The following is a 17,902-nucleotide window of genomic DNA, read 5'->3' as shown; positions in this document are numbered from 1 at the left end:
AAAAGACTTTGTGAAATGAACCAAAACAAGCCTCACATAGTGAATACTTGTATAAATTGAGTGCTAAACACATTTGGAACATACGAAATGTGTTGCAACTACTCATACAACAATTTTAAAATAGACGGTTTGAGAAAGCATTTTACAAAATCGAATAAACTTGACTCCCAAATTTTTTATTCAAATTGACTATCAACAAGCCAAACTAGCATTGTAATGCTTATAGAAAACATTGTTGCATATAAGTTATTTAATTATGAACATCACTTTTACAAATTACCCAACTATGGGGATATGCAACTAGTGCAAAAAAAAAATTTACAAACTTCAGTCAGACAAATATTCCGCCCATTTCTTACCCAACCAGGTAAATGAACCCTCTATTTGAACTTTATCTTCTTCTAAAGCTGCTTCAAGGATGGTTCCATCTTGCACCACTTTTTCTTTTATCACTTCCACTTATGATGCTTTCATGATTTTCTTGCCCTTACCAGGATGAAGTTATGGAAAAAATTTCCAACACTTCTTAACCCAATGCCCACTGATTGTGCAGTGAGTACAAAATTTCTTTGAGCTCCACTTGGCTCACTTTCCTTTAACCTTGGATGATATTTTATCATTTCAATCTCAATTCTAGTAGACATAAACATTTTCTTGATGACTACTTTCCTTTTATGGCCCTTATCTACAAAATGATTAGATGAAAGGAAAAAGGTGCATGGAAAATTTTTCCTCAACAAGTTATTCAAATCTACATGTTGTTTTCCAGTATGAACAACATGCAAATTAACAGAACAAATATACCTCTTTTTGTTGTCCTTTGGCTTACACTTCTTGCATGGGGAACTTTCACGGCAAGAAGAGTTTAGTTTCCCTTCTTCTTCAACATCTTCATCTCCCTTGGAGACATTTTTCACTTTGAGTCCTCCTTACGCTTGAGGAACCAAGCAGGAACCAATTCTGGATGCAACTCCCAACATCTTGCCTCCTCATGTCCTTTCTTATGGAAAAAGGAACACGATACCCATGAGTTGTCGCTAGAAGACCATTCTTCTTTTGCTGCATAGCCTAAGCCTTCGTATTTAGGCCTCTCCCTAGCCTCAATTGGATTTTTAATGCCTTGCTAGTTTACTCTAAGGCCTCCTCCCTTATAACCTATCTTGGTAAAGAGCTTGTATCCAATGCCTTTACTGTGTTTTTCAAAAGTTGCAAATGAATTTACGTCAAGGCTTTCGCATAAGGAAGAAGCATGTAAATTATTACCATTTTCCGCATATTTTGATTGACATAAGAAGATGTTTTCAAACTCCCTTTTGATTATGGATGCATCCTCTTGGACTCTTTGGATCTCGACTTTCAGCTCTTCCAATTTGGGTGCTAGTAGAACATCATCTTCCACATCATGTGGATAAAAGTTACAAAATTGTTCATCTACCTTCTCTGAAGGACTCTCTACAATATCATCTTGCATAATAGTTATAGAAAAACATGAATATTATGGAGAATGTGGTTTATCACCATTCTTGTTACCTTCTTCCCTTGGATAACATTCTCCTCTTGGAGGTTTAGAGCTTTCACGTTACAATTTGATATTCCTCTCTTCATAGAGGATTTTCATCATTTATGCCATGTCTAAGAAAGCCTTTCTAAAAGCCTTCACATCCTCTGACATTCTTGTAGACTCTCCTCCTTGGGACATGCTTTTCTTGAAGCTTATACTACAATTTGAGGTAGAACATGGTGGGAGAGATTGTAACAATCTTGCTCTCCTTTCCAAAACCTTCTCCTCACTTGAGCTTCAAAACACATTTACCAACCTGATATGAAATGGAGCATATTAGTAATGTTGTGCTAATTCTCCATTCAGAATATAAAAATATGTGCTTGAGGTTTCTACTCCAAAATAACAAGTAAAAAAATGAATTTTATGTGTGTTTACTTAAGTTAGTTTTCATGAAGAAGCCTTAAAACATGAAACCAAAACATTGAATGGAAGCATGCATAAAAAATTAATACACCAGCCATTCTTAGAGGAGTTCACCTCTCCTAGGCTACATCTCCTTGGATCAACTCTAAAGTCATGACCCCTTCTCATTATGCTCAAAACTCTTCAGTAACAAAGAGTACATAAGTGTGCTCACAAAAAGAGTGGTTAGTTTCCCCTTCAAGGAAACATTCTTCTCCAAAGAACTATCACTCTAAACACATGACAACCTATAGCTAGTCATGAAAAATCAGTAACCTAAGGGCTCTCAAATCAAGACCCAATACACCAACTTCCAATAACATACACAATACTACAATCCACTTGAAGTACTTAAACAGGTCTCTTTCTACATACACATATAGAGCAAAGAAGAAATAAAGCTACAATAACGTTGTGATGGTAGCTGCAGAAAACATATGGATGTTGGAAAACCCCTGCAAGCTCATCTCCATCTTCATACTCCTCCATAAACTGAATCATCACTCTGGTTGACCAGAGCACTCATAGGATTCACTTTGCAAAAATACTATCCAGAAGTGCTCCTTTGATCCTGAAACCTGTTCCAATGAGTTTAGAATGCCCAAAAATGGAAATCTAGCCTCTTTTTGCATCCAATTTGGTCGAAAATTGCCTTAGTTATGACTTCTATCATTCTTTCCACAATTTTCTCCTCCAAATCTAGCTTACTGTCAGTTAAATTCAAAATCTAGAGTCAAATCTAGCAGTTCCACCGAACTCGGTGGTCCTACCAACTTTCCTGCCTATCTCATGGTTAAGTTCAAGTGGTCACACTTGTGGTTAGGTTCGGCAGTTACGACAACAGTTTCACAGCCCTGTCGAATATCGCAACCGGTGGAAAACCCATGGTTAAGGTCTATGAACAAAAACAGGCGATGTGAGGTGCGATATTAGTAGACCTGATGGGGGAATTAACCACATCCTATAGTCACATCATATCTGGGATATCCTATCGCATTTCGCATCGATGGAGAACCGACAGTAATATAAATCAGGATTTTTTTGCGATTGCGATATGCAATAAGTCGCATCGCAACCGTGACTGCTCCAAGGGCCAATTACCTTACCCACTCGCGATATGTGATTGCAATCGCATCGTCATGTGTCTGTGTTGGGGGTTGATTCTGTAATACTCGTCCACCTTTGATTTGTGATATGTGATATCGCAATCACAAATCAACACTATTGAGGGGCGATTCTTAACCTATGACTTATGTTTTTCCCTTATGTGTGATATGCGGGACCTAGTGGCAACCTACCACTTGGCGCTTCCCCATTCACTGGGATTTTTTTCCGTGTCATCCAATGCTGCCACTTGTCCAAGTCAAACATGAACTTTGACTTGCTCTAACTTCTGCATACAAGCTCGGATTTGAGTGTCATTCACGTTGTTGGATTCAGAATGACGAGCTCTTCAATCTGATGCTAAGCTTATCAAGATTCTGTCACTTCAAATTTTTGGCAAATTTTGAGCTCCTGATCATTTGTTCATTGTTCAACTCATCCTTCTCGGTGTAACAACTAGAGAGGTATCGGAGGAAAAAATATAGAGCAATAAATATTTACAAAGTCTAGGTTGTATAATGTGGGTGCTTCTGCTATATCTTGTTGGATACGGTAAAATGCATCCTTTTCCCTTTTATCCCATTTATAAATTGTGTCATTCTTGATCATCTCCTGTATTGGTTTAATAATTTAGGCATAGCCGGAGATGAACTTACGAAGGAAATTGATCTTCCCCAAGAAGAATTACATGGTTTTCTTATTCACTGGGTGGGGAATATGGATGATAGTCCTGACCGTATCTGAGCCTACCTTGATCCCACTTTTAGAGATGATGTGTCCGAGGAGGTTACCTTTGGACACTGCAAAGAAATCTTCTTGGGATTCAAGGATATTTCGTATTTATGGCATCGCTCAAAATTATTCTTCAAATGGCGCAGGTGGTGTAACCTCTATTTGTAGAATATTGCCATATCATCAAGACAAACCATTATTCATTGTCCAATAAGCTCGTAAAAGGTGATGTAGATCACACGTTGGAATGTTGCACTAACATTGACTATCCCAAATGACGTTCATCGAAATGTGAACATGCCACACTTCATTATGAATGTAATTTTTCGTCTATCAGGGTTTTTCACCAAAACCTGATTTTATCCTAAGAATCCATCAAGAAAAGAAAACATTTTGGCCACTGATACTTTTTGCAGTATTTTCTCCATGGACAGCACAAGGTAGTTATCCTTGTCCAAGGCACGGTTGAGATTCCAAAAATATACACACAAGCGGATCTCCCCAGACTTCCTTCTCATAGTAACCAAGTTTGATACCCACGTTCAATGTCACACCTTGTAGATGATCCGAGCATCCAACAATTTTCTCAAATCCTTTTGTATGAGGGGATCAAGCGTTGGATGAACTTTCCTCAGTTTCTATTGAAATGGCTTGGCCCCTTCCTTGATTCAGATTACATGTTGTATGATTTGTGTGTGATATGTCTCAAGTTCATTGTACATCAACACGAAGACATCATGGTACTGCTTGAATAAGCAGATGAAGGCTTGCTGCTCTTGTGGTGTGAAACAAGTATCGTAATTAACATATTTCAGATCCTTCTCAATTCCCAAGTTGATTTGTTCATGCAACAAAGTGGAACTGTGGGTCTTGGCAATAACAGAGCCCCATAGGCGGTTATGCATATCATACAACTTCTCTGGTGATACCACGCCCTTGGGGATGAGGTTGCCTTTACTTGCAGTGGTTGCATCCTGCAGTTCCTTTTCATGTTCGTCCCCGTCGACTGCTGTGTCTTTGAACATGCCAACATTCACCATAAAATACAATATCTATTGGTGATCATAAAAAATGTGTAAGTTAGTGATATTATCTAGGACATAAGGTTTATACAAAATTTTAATAGAAAAGTTGTCCCTTAAAGGTGACATCCTAGCAGTAATGTTTTCCAAGGCATCCGTAGCTGCATTACACATTCTTGGAACTAAAATAATATTAAAAGTTTGGAAGTGAGAGATAAGTCACAATATGTCTTGTTGATAACTTTTAAGATGAGGTGACACATAATGTTTAGTGTTACATACCTGACGCACCATGATTTTTGAGTCACCTACCACTTTCAGAATGGAAACGTTGAGGTCGATGGCCTTCTATAAGCCCAAGATGAGTGCTTCATACTCTGCAGTGTTATTCATGCACTCAGATACCAAGAAACTAGAGATCGAATGTTTTCTCTACAATGGGTCTATTAAAGCACAATCAACTCCACGGACCTCGTGCGTCTTGGATCCATCGAAATACATAGTCCACATATCATATGTATAGGGGTTGTTGACTGCACTAGTATTACTACTACTACTAACTGTACAAAGTTCATTATCGTAAGTTGGACATGGAAGGAGAAAAAACTATGTCTTGTGGGACTGGGGATGGCTCTATGGTGGCCTGGGTGTAGGCGATATTGACAAACGTTCAAAACCTGAAACGATTTCTTCTAATTCTGGCTGAATCTCTTCTTCAATCCCAACTGGAGTACCAGTCATCTATTTCTAGACTGGCTGTTTAATTAAACTTTCCCTTTTGATTGCTATAATCAATCCTTTTGCTGTTAAGAGCCAAACCTTTTGTTATCGGGCACGATTTCATAACAGAGCCCTTTTTAGCACTATCAGCGATGTTGAAAATAGCAATAATGAATTTATATGTAAAATACACTATCGGCGGGTTAAAATGCAGTAATGCAATTATATATAAAATACACTATCGGTAGGTCATTCCATATTAAATGAGGCCAAAGGTAATATAAACTATGGCTTAACAAAACTTTGAGATCCGCCTTCCAAAACCTGTCTGACCTCTTCACCATTGATCTCTTTAAGATCCAACAGTCTTAATGCTCCATGACCTTTGAACTTGCTCCACACCTGTGAACCATCGATCTTGTTCCGTAAGATCGAACAGTTCATATGCATATCGGTCGTCAGACCTGCACACTCCAAATCCACCCAAAAGGGTGTTTTCTCCCTCCGTCTTCACTGCTACATGGCACAATATGTATGGAATCAGAGCCAAAGGCGAAATACCGCTTATGATATTTTGTCTGCCTGAAATCCGTTGTGGTTTCTTCAAACTTGCGATGCGATAACTATCGCGGACCCAATAGATTATAAATCCTCTCCTATAGTGTTCGGATTCGAATGTATCGCAACTTCAGACTAAGTTGGTTCAAAAGGTCAGTCCTTCTCCCCTCAAGCATTGCGATGCAATAGTGTTCGTGGACCCGATATGGATATCAGCCACCCTTAATAAGACTTCATGTCCGGATTCTCAATTTAGACTAAGTTTTTCACGACTTCTTACTGTAAACTAGAGTTTTGCTTGTGGAACTAAACAATGCATTTAAAGGAAACTGGGCACGCTGATATGAAGGAAACACACTCCAATAAGCTTCAATTGAAGTATTAGTTGGGAAACAAAGTCGAACCATTGTTATAAAAGCTTAACAGATAATGCCGCATGAAGCCAAATTTATGCATAAACACCAGCTAATAGACAAATACAAGTTCAGATGCATAGAAAGGGTTTCGAAGGTCACCACGCCTCTGGGATCGACCAATACACGAAGAAATCCTCTTCTTTCTTTGAGAGATATGCGATAAAAGCATGTGGTCAAAACCCCATTACAATAGTATCCAAATTACATACACATTGGTTCGTGTTAACAACTAGATCCTAAAACAAAGGCTTAAATTTATTGCAACTACCAGTTCTGCGAGACATCCTCCTAGAGAACCTCCACTATGCTAACTAATCCTATCTGTTCAACGAGGTATTCTCCTCGAGAACCTCCACTACAACTTAACTATTTAACATTTATTACATCATGATTTATTCCTAGATTCTATCTCTATGCTTAACTAGAAAACATGGAAATTGATGGCTAAAGGATCACGCTCCTTTGCTTGTAGATTTTTTTGTATTTTGGAATAAGTTTAAAGTTTTTTCCCTCAAAGTCTCATGCTCCTGCATCAGACTCCCGAGGACAATTCTTCATGGGCTCCTATCCATGACCTCTTCTACAGAACTGCCCAACTTCTGTAGCATGTTTTCTGTTACCCAAGTAGCTTCAGCAGTTGGCTGATCCTTCCATTTGACCAAATATTGAAAGTACTCCTGTCCTCTGGTTTTCTCGAATACTTTCTTGTCCAAAATCCTTTATGGCTGTAATTCTTTTGTTGTAGGTAACTATCTTACCCAGTCAATTTCTTGTGTCTCTTGGTCTTCTTCTATATCTTTTGCAGTTTCACCTTCATACTTTTACAAATCAGCAACATTGAAAATTGGAGATATTCCAACATCAGGGGATAATTCAATTTCTTATGCATTTACAGAAAATTTCCTTAATACTCTGCATGGTCCAATTTTCTTGAACTTTAATTTGTTATACTCCCTCTTTGGAAATATTTCCTTTCTTAGGTGTGCTAAAACCAAATCTCCAACTTCAAAGTTCACCTCTCTTCTTTTCATGTCTGCTCTGGTTTTGTACCTGATGTTGCTATCCTGTAGCTACTATTTCACCTGTTCATGTATTACTTGCATTTCTGAAGCAAAATCTTCACCCTCTTCACTTATCATCTCATCTTTTCCCAAGTTTCTTAACTCAGATACTCCTCTTGGATGCATTCCCTAAACTATATGGAATGGACTCTGCCCTATACTCCTGTTAGGTGAGTCGTTATATGCATATTCAGCTTGTGCGAACACTTGATCCCATTGCTTTGGGTTTTCTACAGTAAGACTCCTTAAAAGATTACCCAAACTCCCGTTCACAACTTCAATCTGTCCATCAGTGTGTGGATGATAGGCAAAACTGAAACTCAGTTTAGTTCCAAACTTCTTCCATACTGTCCTCCAGAAATGTCCAAAAAATTTGGAATCCCTGTCTGAGACAATACTCTTAGGCAACCCATGCAATCTTACAATCTCCTTGAAAAACAAATTAGCAATATGAGTAGCATCACTGGTTTTATAACATGGAATAAAATGTGCCATTTTTGAAAATCTGTTCACTACAACAAAAATTGAATCATTCCCTTTTTGAGTCTTTGGTAAGCCCAAAACAAAATCCATAATTACCATATCCCAAGGCCTATCTGGAATTGGTAATGGAACATACAAACCTTTGTTTTGGCTCTTCCCTTTGCATATTGACAGATTTTGCAAGCTTTCACATACTTTTCCACTTTAGATCTCATTTTTGGCCAGAAATAAAATCTGTTCAACTATTCATAAGTCTTCTCTACACCAAAATGACCTATAAGTCCACCACTATGTTTCTCTTTGATTAAATTCTCCCTCATAAAACAATTTGGTATGCACAACTGATTTCTCTTAAACAATAGTCCATCTTGTAAGAAATAATCCAACCATTTATTCTTATCCATCAAAACATGATTTTTACAAGCTTCAAATGCCTCTTTAAAATCTAAATCTGTCTCATACAATTCTTTAAGAAAATCAAAACGCAACACTTGAATTTGACTCTATAAAAGTAATGTATTTATCCTACTTAAAGCATCTGCAACTTTGTTTGATCGGCCATTTATGTGCTTCAAAACAAAATGGAAACCCTGAAGATACTCTGCACATTTAGCATGTTTCTGGTTAAGCTTTGGCTACTGCATAATATACTGTAGTGCATGGTTATCTGAATAAAGTATGAACTCCTTTGACATTAGATAATGTCTCCACTTCTTCAATGACTACACAACTGCATAGAAATCCTTATCATAAGAAGAATACTTCTTCTTTGAATCATTTAGCTTTTTAATAAAATAAGCTATAGGTATGTCTTCCTGACTTAAAACACCTCCAATAGCTTCTCCGCTGGCATCACACTTCACTTGGAAAGGCTTACTAAAATAAGGTAGAACCAAAATAGGCTTTTCAGTGATCTTCTTCTTCAATAGCTGAAAATTCTTTTCTACTTTAGCAGTCCATCTAAATGGTTGTTTATCCTTCTTTATGGTCTCAATAATAGGAGCATTGATCTTACTAAAATTCCTTATGAATTTCCTATAAAAACTAGCAAGACCATGAAAACTTCCTATCTCAAAGACACTTTTAGGTGAAGGCCACTCCATGATTGCCTTGATCTTCTCTGGATCCATCTTCAGCCCTTCAGCAGAAATAACAAAACCCAAATACACTAATGCCTCTTTCATGAATGAACACTTCTTCAAATTCAGCAATAACTTCTCTTGTTGTAGCCTTTATAAGACATAATTTAGATGTCTTATGTGCTCCTCCTTAGGGCTACTGTAAACTAATATATCGTCCAGATATACTATTACAAATTTACCAATAAACTCTTTAAGAAATTCATTCATGAGTCTCATAAACGTACTTGGTGCATTTGACAACCCAAAAGGCATTACTCTCCATTCATACAATCCTTCATTTGTCTTAAAGGCAATTTTCCACTCATCCCCTTCTCTTATCCTTACTTGATGATACCCACTCTTAAGATCTAGTTTTGTAAAATACTTTTCTCCACTCAAGGAATCCAGTAAATCTTCAATTTTAGGTAAAGAGAATCTCTACTTGATTGTGATTTTATTGATGGCTCTTGAATCAGTACACATTCTCCAGCCCCCATCTTTCTTTGGACTCAACAATGTTGGTAATGCACAAGGACTCAAGCTTTCTCTGATCAGTCCTTTGTCAAGTAGTTCCTGAACCTGCGTTCTAACCTCTTCATTTTCTGTGGGAGTCATTTTGTAAGTTGCTTTGTTAGGTAGACTTGCTCCAGGAATCAAATCTATATGATGGATAATTCTTCTAATGGGTGGTAACTCATTAGGAAAATCATCAACAACGATATCGCAATAGTTACCCAACATTTCTTAGATTTCAATGGGTAGATCAGAAACTTTAGTAGAAGTCATTATTACCTTGGGCTTGCAAATTACAGAAAAATTTACCTCACTCTCTTTAATCTGTTGCAATTATTCTTTTCCTCCCATTAATAAAGTTTTTGGATCAGTCTTCTTTCCTAATGCATCCTCTTCTCTCATAGGCAGCAATGTATGATTGATACCATCTTTACCAAACTTGTAGGTGTTTATTTTCCCATCACGCATAGCTCCTCTGTCATATTGCCAAGGTCTTCTAAGAAATATGTGACACACATCCATGGGCATCACATCACATACAATTTTATCCTTATATTTTCCCAACTGTAACTCCACTTCAAGCTTCTCATTCACTAACAACTGATGTCCCTTTTTTAACCATGACACCTTGTAAGGTGTTGGATGTTTCATTGTCTTCAGCTTCAATTTCTCCACCACTTATGTAGAGACCAAATTATCAGTGCTGCCACTATCAATGATCATCTGACAGCATTTCCCTTGAACCTTACACACTGTTCTGAACAAAGTCTTTCTTTGTGATGGTTCAACTATCTCCTTTGCTGGCTTGAGAAAAACTTTATTGACTACCAAAGATTCTCCTCTCTATGGTATATTTTCTTCTTTTGTCACTGTTGTTGCTTCTTCCTTAATTGGAGCAACAATTGCATTCCTCTGACTTGTTCCTGCATTCTCTGGGCACTCAAATGCTCTGTGCCCCAGTTTGTTACACCTGTAACATCTAAATTCTCTTCCTTTGCCTCTACCTCCTCTTCCTCTATAAAAACTTCTTCTACCACTTGCATCACCTCCTGTGGTTGCATGCTGGGTTGAGCTGCTACTAGCTCCATCTTTAGGTGTTGTAGATCTTCCTCTACCACCTTGACTTCCCCTTCCTCAGAAAGTACCTCTCCCTCTGGCAGACTACTTCCTCATGAGTTTTTCTTCAGCTTTCAGTACCATCTAATAAGCTTCCTCTACTGTTTTAGGATATAGTATACTTATCTCATCTTGAAAGTCCATCCTAATACCATTCACATATCTAGCCACCTTGTCATCTGTATCATAAGTTTGTCCAGCTCTTATGCTTACCTTATAGAATTCCTCTGTATATTCTCTCACTGTCATAGACCTCTGCTTAAGATTCTGCATCTATCTGAACAAGGTTTGTTGATAATTACTTGGTAGAAACTTACCTCTTAGCTTTGCTACCATCCTATTCCAATTTCTGATTGGCTTCTTGCCAAGGCTCTTTCTTTCTGCCTGCACTCCATCCCACCAAAGTGTTACATGTCCTTTTATCTTGCTGACAACAAACTTTACTTTCTTCTCATCTTCTATTTCTTCATAATTAAAGAATTTCTCCATGCCATTAATCCATTTTATAAATTCTTCTGGATTCAATCCTCCTTCACATATTGAAACCTCAGTCTTTAGCCTAGCTGTGGATCTCAACACTGATTGGAAGAATCTCATCTCAGGAGTAACTGCTACAATTTCCTCCTCTCCTTCAGCTTCAACCTTAGGCTCACTAACATCTCCATCATCTATATTTCTCCCTGTTGTTAATGCTTCCATTCTAGCCTGCATCTGTTGCACAACTTCCATCACTTTAGGATTTGCAACTGGTCGACCTCTTCTACCACGTCCTCATCCTCTTCCAACTCTGAAAGCCATATTAGGTCTCCTTCTCTTTCTTCTGAGATTCAATTCAGTGTCAACAGGTGGATCTGATACCACTAATGGTGGCCTGGGTGCAGGCGATATTGACAAATGTTCAAACCCTGAAATAATTTCTTCTAATTCTAGTTGAATCTCTTCTTCAATCCCAACTAGAGTATCAGTCATTTATTTCTAGACTGACAATTTAATTAAACTTTCCCTTTTGACCGCTATAATCAATCCTTTGGTTGTTAAAAGCCAAACCTTTCGTTATCGGGCAGAATTTCATAACAGAGCCCTTTTTAGCACTATCGGCGCTGTTGAAAATAGAAATAATGCATTTATATGTAAAATACACTATCGATGGGTTAAAATGTCGTAACGAAATTATATATAAAATAGACTATCGGTGAGTAATTCCATATTAAATAGGGCCGAACATAATATAAACTTTGGCTTAACAAAACTTTGAGATCCGCTTTCCAAAACTTGTCTGACCTCTTCATCGTTGATCTCTTTAAGATCCAACGGTCTTAACACTCCCCAGCCTTTGAACTTGCTCCACGCCTGTGGACCATCGATCTTGTTCCGCAAGATCTAACAATTCATACGCATATTGGCTGTCAGACCTGCACACTCCAAATCCACCTGAAAAGGTGGATTCTCCCTCCGTCTTCACTGCTACGTGGCACAATATGTATGGAATCGGACCAAAAGGCGAAATACTGCTTACGGTCTTTCATTCGCTTGAAATCCGCCGTGGTTTCTTCAAACTTGCGATGTGATAACTATCACGGACCTGATAGGTTATAAATCCTCTCCTATAGTGTTTGGATCCGAATGTATCACAACTTTGTACTAAGTTGGTTCAAAAGGCAAGTCCTTCTCCCCTCAAGCGTTGCGATGCGATAGTGTTTACGGACCTGATATGGGTATCAGCCACCTTTAATAAGACTTCAAGTCCGGATTCTCAATTTGGACTAAGTTTTTCACGATTTATTAGTGTAAACCAGAGTTTCTCTTGTGGAACTAAACAATGAATTTAAAGGGAATGGGGCACGCCGATATGAAGGAAACACACTCCAACAAGCTTCAATCAAAGTATTAGTTGGGAAACAAAGCTGAACCACTATTATAAAAGCTTAACAGATAACACTGCGTGAAGCCAAATTTATTCATAAACACGAGTTAAGAGACAAATACAAGTTTAGATGCACAAAAAGGGTTTTGGAGGTCACCACGCCCTCAGGATCGACCAATAGACAGAGAAATCCTCTTATTTCTTTGAGAGATATGCGATAAAAGCATGCGAGCAAAATCCCATTGCAATAACATCCAAATTACATATATATTGGTTCGTGTTAACAACCAGATCCTAAAACAGAAGCTTAAATTTATTGCAACTATCGGTTCTGCGAGACATCCTCCTCGAGAACCTCCACTATGCTAACTAATCATATCAGTTCAGTGAGGTATTCTCCTCGAGAACCTCCACTACAACTTAACTATTTAACATTTATTACATCATGATTTATTCCTAGATTCTATCTCTATGCTTAACTAGAAAAACATGGAAATTGATGGCTAAAGGATCCCACTCGTTTGCTTGTATATTTTTTTGTATTTTTGGAATAAGTGAAGTTTTTTCCCTCCAAGTCTCATGCTCCTGCATCACTCTACAAGATAGCACCCAAACTGTGTCTCCAGAAAATAATTTCCAAATAATACTTCTGCGAAAGCCATTGACTTGTTATGTTCGTTTAATGGAGTCACTATATGCTTCATGTATTTCTCTTATTCTACCCAAATCTGGTTGTTCCTGCCCCTATACGGAAGCCATAGGTGTGACCAGTTTGTGGAAAAGTATCCTTGAAGCTTGCTTGACTAGTCTCTTCTCAGTAACACTCCATATGTTTCCAGAATGTCCATAATCACTATGTTGATACATTGGTGAACTCGTCTGCTAGATGATAAACGGATGATAACATATCTGAGTTCACCAGTTTCCTAGACATGAGTTCTCCCCAGATGAATAATCTGTGCATCTATCCTTTACCATTTAGCATTAATCTTCTTGGAAACAGATAGTGGCATGAAATTGACCGATGCACCTGAATCAACCAAGCAATTATGTATATTGAAATTGAATATTTCAAATGTTAACAATAACGACAGGCAGAGTGTGTTTGCATCCATTGTAAGCACATTAAGTATAGATGCGAGAATGTTAGGAGACTTACTTGATCCCTTGTCTGAAGAGGTGGAATTACCTGAAGATGTTTTCCCAAGTGCCCATAGAACGATGTCTCTTTGGCTCATGATCTTTGTGATTTCAAACATGGATATGTTTGTACGAACCTTGTTCATATCGTCTACAATGTTATAATCCACAATGGAAAAACATAATGAGGTGTCTGGGGATGGAACTTGGTTTGTGGTTTCTGGAGGGATGGTTTTGTCCTTATTCCTCTCGGAAACATTTTTCATCACGATTTCTTTCCTGGACTTTCTCTAAGTGTTATGAGCTAAGTTAACCAATGGGTTGAGTTTCCTTAACATGTTTTCTTTGAACTTTTGTTTTAGCACCTAAGTCACAATGGTCGATCCTTGGCTTCCTAAGTTGTATCAGTTTCTCTGGTTTTGGGCCAGACCATCACTTGGAGGATGCTTATCAACAATACTCTTTTGGGTTGTGAGAACACAGTGATACATGTTCATTACATGCCCAATTATTGGAGCTTCATCAGCTACAAGAACTTCTTCCTTCTCTTCATCGGGCTCAACCTGATCCTCAACCATGACTAACTTGACAAACTACGCATCCATTCTGCTTATGATTTTGTTCCATAGTTAGCATGTCTTCTACGAATGATGCCCATTATGAAACGTATAATACCAATCCGTGCCAATTTTTTCAATATTCAGGACAATATTGGAACTCTGCGCAAACTTTGCCGGCTGATCGATGCTGTTACTGGAAGCTGAATATCTTCTGAATAGGAACTTGGGGGCTTTCTGCTCACAGTAGTCTTAATTTTCCTTTGTTTGAGTTCGTCCATTTAATTGGTCAGTTACTTAGTGAGATGATTCATGCTTTCAAGATCATTCGGGTCTTTCTCCTTAGCATTGCTCTCGTAGGACTGAGACCTCTTACCTGTGTCCTTGGAGTCTTTTGTTGATTCGTCATATGAGATGAATCCAATAGAATGCAAGTCCTTCTCAAGGAAGATAGCCTTGTCGTAGTTCTCTGTTAATGTCTGTCTTGCAGTTCACTTTACAAACTGCACAAAATTAATTGGTAAGGAAGAAGTGTATTAATCTATAGTGATGGAGTGGTGAGGTTTTGTGTTGTTCAAAAATTTGTTCAAGATGCGATTGAACCTCTAATTGAAATATTTAACTTTTTACTTTTTTTCCATCTTAATATTACCCAGCTCCTTTAATAACATGGCATGGGTCTTATATTCAACTAATTTTTCAAGAAGTATCTTTTTGAATCCCCTCCAATTCTGGATGGAGTTTAGAGGAAGGTTGTGATACCATACAACTACTATACCATCCAAGGTACATGGGAAAATTTTGCATGCAACATCTTTGTAACGTACCTTAAGTGTTTGCAGATGTAGGTTAAAGTTGTCCAAGTGATCTTCAACCTTCACTATCTTATCAGGGTCATACTTCATCGAAAGCTTCTCCAGATGCCTCGACATCTTGTCCAAGACACCCAAAAGTACTAGTGGGCCCTAATTCATCCAGTCCAAATTTTTCTTTGCCATGTCTTCCTCTTCATTGTCATCATCTTCCTTTTCTGAATATGATGGTTCGTCTTCCTCTTCTTCTTCATCTTCTTATTTTTTGCTTGTCCCACCTAAAGTTGATCCTGAGAGTAAGGGGTTACCTACATTACCTCCTTGAAAGATTGGAAGCTCTTATTCACTTTCCACAATGTTTGCTAATTCCTTCAGAGTGGTTAGGACCACTTCTTCAATGGACAAGGCTAATATCCCTGTGGGGGTGGTATTTTTCTTCTTTTGAGAATATGGAAGACTGATTACTCATGGAATCAATCCAACAACTTTTGAAAATTGATGGGTGATGGGGTGCATGTCCCGAAGTTGATGATACAGGATTTCAAGTTAAGGCATGGGCTAGGAAGAGTCATCAAATTCTGAAGTACGAGTAGGGGAGATGGAGTTAACGTTATTTCATTGGCTAGAATATGGATTAGTGGGGTTGGTGGGTCTATTAACCATAAAATACTAGTTTCCCTCCTTCTAGCACCAGAAATGTTGATGGTGTTGGACCAACCAACGTTCAGGGGATATCCACAATATGAAGTCCTAATCAAACCTCACACCATTTGGTGTAGGAGTCCCATTTAGTATAAAGGCCTAGTTACAAAATCCTTAAAAAAATTCCTTGGCTCTAACTATCAGCACAAGAGAGTGATGCAACTATGTCAAGGTTCTTCTATTGTAAAGGGGGAGACAAAAGTGAGTCTCTAAGTGAGAGGTAATAATACCACCCAGGAAGAGACACACATGAACTAGAAGGACCTATTTAATATCCAACAAGATAGTCCATAACGGATGCGGAAATCGTTATAACCAACAAACAAGGGAAGATCTTCGTAACATCCAACCAAATAGTCCACAATGGATTCGGTGATCGTTATAACCAATAAGAAAGAAAATATTTGTCAAGTATCTTGCAAAATAGTCCACAAGGATGGGACAATGATAATAACCATTACAAAACATTCTCAATAAGATAAGCACTAAAATAACCAAAATAGTTCAACTATCTTAGTACATGTGAAAGGAAACATGAAATACAAACGACCACATAATAGTCTTACAAACATTCATAGTTCATGCATGAGGAATGTATTGGCCTTAAAAGGTTTCTATTATCAAGAAAAAGTTCCAAGACACATATTTACATTGTACATCACGAGCCCCAGTAGTGGGACATTAGAGCCACTCCTTTCTCCTCAAAGAACTAGCTGATATCTCTAATGCCTTGCGGGAGGAGCCAAGGTGAAAAGTCATGTGCTCATACAATGAGGGTTTATATATAACCAAGAGGTGATGCTTCCCCTGTATGAATCTTTAACTACCCTCATGACTGTTCAAATTCCTATGAATTTTTCAACTTACATGACTCTTCATATTCATTTGTATCCTTTGGACTTCCACTTTACAATACATTGATTACAATAAACATGGTCCACAATAGTGATGTGGCATATGACAACTCATGACACGACTTGACAAGACACTGCTGACATGGACTAGCTTGATGATGTGCCAATGTCAAGTCACTATTGTTGTTAAGTGTTAGATGTGTTCTTGGATATTATTTCTCTTCTCCTCCACGTAGCTTGGTGATGCAGGGTCTTGAATGATCTTCGGTCTTGGAAGGTGGTTGCAAACTGTGTCCCTTTGCTTGCTCTTGATAGGTCCACTCATAAGTTTAGATAAAGCTGATTCTTTAGGCATGCTCCACTCCTTCTTCTCCTTCTTCATGATATCACCATGACTTGATAGTGTACTTGTTCTTGCAATTCCCTCATGATGTGATGAAATCAATCCGAAAACTCCCTAGTATAAGATGATGCATTATTATCCATGAACTGATCCCATGACAAGTTACATATTGGGAGGAAGGGCTTAGTGAATGTTCATTGCATAGTTCCAGTTGACAGGGAGAGAACTTGATCACTAAGACTGCACAAAGCACAACTCAGACTTGACTAAGGAACTTTTAAGCACAATCCTTACTGAGGAGAAAAATTGCATAGTGCCCACTAAGAGTTAGAATTGCGTAGTTCAATCAAGCAATGTTTGTTACAGGATGAGGCTATGTGAGGACATATAGCGCAGTTTCCAGAGGCAAGGGGGGTTTGGGTAATAGAGAGGCCTAAAGGGAAAATCTGTACAATTTCTGAAGGCATTGAGTTCCAGTTGAGGGAAGGGCACAAGAGGAAGAATTTTCATAGTTTTGGAGGCCAAGGTAGGTTGGGCTCTCTGCACATTGTGTAGTTCCAATAGGCAAGGGAAAATATTGATGGTTGAAGGTGCAAAGTGTGTAGTTCAAGGTAGATTGGGAGGCACAACTGAACAATTCTAGGGTTTAAGGTAGGTTGCTCGACTATGGAATTGTGCAGAACCACAGCCTGGAGGACAGTGACTGCGCATTGCACAGTTCTAGGAAGCAAGGTCACATCAATGAGGGTTGAGACTACATAGTGGGTAGCTTAGTCAGGGCCCAGTGAAGCTAAGTTTCTCGATCAGGAATATTTTCC

Source organism: Pinus tabuliformis, chromosome 2_2 (assembly GCF_031772625.1).
Source record: "Pinus tabuliformis cultivar Carrire ecotype Pingquan chromosome 2_2, CPIR1, whole genome shotgun sequence".
Taxonomy (NCBI): domain Eukaryota; kingdom Viridiplantae; phylum Streptophyta; class Pinopsida; order Pinales; family Pinaceae; genus Pinus; species Pinus tabuliformis.
This window is presented reverse-complemented; position numbering follows the sequence as displayed.